Below are 3,411 nucleotides of genomic sequence, written 5' to 3' on the forward strand. Positions count from 1 at the left end.
ATTGAGATATAGCTATAGACCTAACGTATAACTATTATTTAAAAAAAAATCAGCTAAAAATATTAACTGGATCAAAAGTTACTTAAGTTGTCAGTGAGTGGTGGGCCACCCTATATATATATTATATACATTACACTCATAAATCATAAAAGTTGTATTCAGGATTTCAATATGGAAATAGGAGATGATATAGCTTTTAGAATAATCCATCAAATTTTTAAAATTAATCACTATCTACAGATTTGCATCGAAGCGTTTTTTTTTGATAGTGATTTTAATATATTTCATTATACTTGACCCAACTATGCCACGTGCTCACTGTGCGGCTACCCAATGCGCTCGGTTTTTTTTAAAACAATTTGAAATAAATGGGATATCTTATTTTTCTGCAAAAAAATATTATACATTTAATTTTCAAGGACATCATTTAATGCTAAGATTAGAAATTTCTCAGTAAATATATTTACATAAAATTTAACTGTTCATAGTTATAAAACGTAAAATAGATTAGACATTACCTAAAATACTGCTAAAAAAAAAACTTTATATACATATGTATGAATACATTTTTATTTTTATAAATACAAACATAGTAGGTAAGTTATTTGATGAAACACAGTTGCGAAGTATAGATTATGTAGTAAATGTTGAAAACTTTTTTCTATCAATATATTATCAAGCAAATATATAAAACAAATATGTATGGATGGAATGTCATGCACATGTACTTCATTAGTTCAAGTTTGAAAAATTATATTCAGTTTGGTAGATAGTATACGGTTTAACTTTAAAAAAAGGAACTCTTTAATTCCTATCATAGTCTTATGTTTTTTAGACTTAATAATAAAGCGTACTGTTGGGGTAACTTATGATGAGATCTAGGTTTTTGATTTATCTCACTCAAGATAACACGATTACATTATGAGCTACACATATGATAAACTTAAAATGAAAACATAATTCAGCTCCTCTTACATTATAATGCTAAATTTATTTAAACATAGAATGATAAAGTAATACTGTGAAATAATCAGTACAATCTTGAAAAATAACCTAAAAGGCCTTAGATTAAATGTGTTTGTAATTGTAAGCGCACTACATTAACCGACAGACGAATTGAATATTTAAGTTTAATTGTTTGAGCGAAGTCAACGCTGAGTGAACAGTTGTATCACTTTTAAAAGTAGAACCAATATATGGTACTGATGCAATTACCAAATTTATTTTGTATGTTCTTAGTGGACTGTATAGAGGGTAAATTTAAATGACAACATCTAGAAGAAAGTTAACTAAATATATGATTTTTATTTCTATGCTTACAAGTAAATAATTTTCTTATTGACAACAATTGACTAAATTTTTTAATATAATGTTTCAAAATTAATGAATTGTCAGCTCAAAGAATTAATACTCATTTGATTTCAAGGTGTAAGCTAATTCTAAACTACATGTACAAAAAAATAAAACTAATATGAGCAATTTATCAATGGAGTCTGTCATATAAGGTACTAAAATGAGATCAATTACTAATATTTAATTTTGTGAGGTTTAGTGTGATTGTTTAATTTGAGAAACTAGATAATTTCTGAGAAGATAATATAAGTTTAAGTTGAGGGATTACAAATGTGAGTATAGACAAAATTTGTGAACAAAAATTTTAATTTAGCGACTGATCGACCATGGATTTTAATAATTATAAGTAGTTTTACATGACATATTGTCAATAAGTAAAACAATTTTAAAATTCAACTTGATAAAGTTTTACCACCAGCCTCCAAGAAGTATTAGAACTCTAGTGAATGATTTCAACACTAATTTAAGATTTTGACTTGACTATTTAATGTACTATTACAATATATATTTGATATGACAACAACAAATGTGTANACTATTACAATATCTATTTGATATGACAACAACAAATGTGTAATAATTATTTTATATTACCAATAAACCAATATTTAATAAGAAATTTGAAATCAACCACGAGGTTTCTAAAACTTGATTTAAGAATTTAAGTTAGGAAATAGTTGTAAGCAAAGTTTTCTACAAATTACAATATTAATGTGAATTACCGTTACAAAATTACCAACAATATGACAGAGAGAGTGTTATAATTGACAATTATTTTAGTTAAAAATAATGGCGACTAGGCACAAGTATCGAAAATAAAACAACATCCACTGGACAGCTTGGCAATCTAAAAACGAATGTCGAGATATTTTTAAGCGCATAACCGCTACCCCGACAGACTGATTTGACCAATGATAAGAGAAGTAACGAGTGACCATTTCAGTGTGACCACAATTTAAAAATAAACTTTGCTGAACGCAAACAGTAATGAAATAAATTATTTAGATTGCAAGTCCCGACAGTATGAATAATAGACTTTGTTACTAACTCATAATATTATACAATTACAAAATCCACATATTAGATAGTTAATGTTCGTTGAACACACCATTAAGTATATTATAAAAAATAGTTAGGAATGCCAAGTCTCTAAGAATTTTGACTTATATAAAGGATAAAAGTTGAATTATAAAAACTTATATTCAGTAAGAAGTAGAATATTCAGTTGACTATGTATTTAGCGTGTCAAAATATTCAGAAAATAATGATTTTAAAAATAATTAAACAGAAATTAATTATTACAAAAAAATGAGAAAACGCGTTTTTACCTGTTAATTTTACCATTTTCAAGACCATTTTATATTATAACTCCAAAATAGTACAGTCAAGTAAATCGTGTACAAAATTATTCTACAACATTTTAGCATAAAAAATACGTGGATTCAATGTGTTACAATGTATGGCTAATCTCTTATCGAAAATTCCAGAAAAATTATAAGGAATAAAATTTTATGATGCAACGGACCAAACTAACAGATCCTGTACGTGGGCATTTAAATTTTCAATTGTTCATAGCTTTTATTATACTGAATTTTGCAAATATTTTTGCGATCGTTGGAATATAATAACACTTAACTTGTTCTATTTTTCAAATTTAATAAGGTTCTGGTTATATTGTCATGAACCCATAACTATATGTAAATATTAGTTTTAAGGAATTTGTATTATTAGTAAGTAAAAGTAAATAAAAAACCCAGCACAGGGGGGTCGCGGCACAGTTGAGACGTGGTATAGTTAGATCAAGTATAATGATATCTGACAGTGATTAAAATCACTATCAAAAATAAACGCTTCGATGCAAATCTTTAGATAGTGTTTAATTTTAAAAAAATTGGTGTTTTATTCCAAAAGCTACTTGATCTGCTGGTTCCTTAATATCTCGATTAAGATAAAGTATGTCGAATGAAAAAGGGTTTATTAAAAAATATTATTTCTCATAAAAAAATTGTGTGGATCCATAAACTTTTCAATAAGTTATAGCATTATAAAGTTAAATAT

General features: G+C 26.5%; 2 protein-coding genes across 2 annotated transcripts in view; both read right to left on the bottom strand.

Moving 5' to 3' along the window:
• The window catches only part of LOC126898193 (uncharacterized), a 41,005-nt gene that overhangs the window by 6,195 nt on the left and 31,399 nt on the right, over positions 1–3,411 (bottom strand). The window lies entirely within an intron of this gene.
• LOC126899818 (uncharacterized) overlaps positions 1,936–3,411 on the bottom strand; it is an 8,771-nt gene continuing 7,295 nt past the window's right edge. The window contains exon 6 of the transcript XR_007702704.1: positions 1,936–1,949. The gene's annotated coding sequence lies outside the window, so the exon portion shown is untranslated. The remainder of the gene's footprint in view (positions 1,950–3,411) is intronic.

Source organism: Daktulosphaira vitifoliae, unplaced genomic scaffold, assembly GCF_025091365.1.
Source record: "Daktulosphaira vitifoliae isolate Bord-2020 unplaced genomic scaffold, ASM2509136v1 Scaffold_2, whole genome shotgun sequence".
Lineage (NCBI taxonomy): Eukaryota > Metazoa > Arthropoda > Insecta > Hemiptera > Phylloxeridae > Daktulosphaira > Daktulosphaira vitifoliae.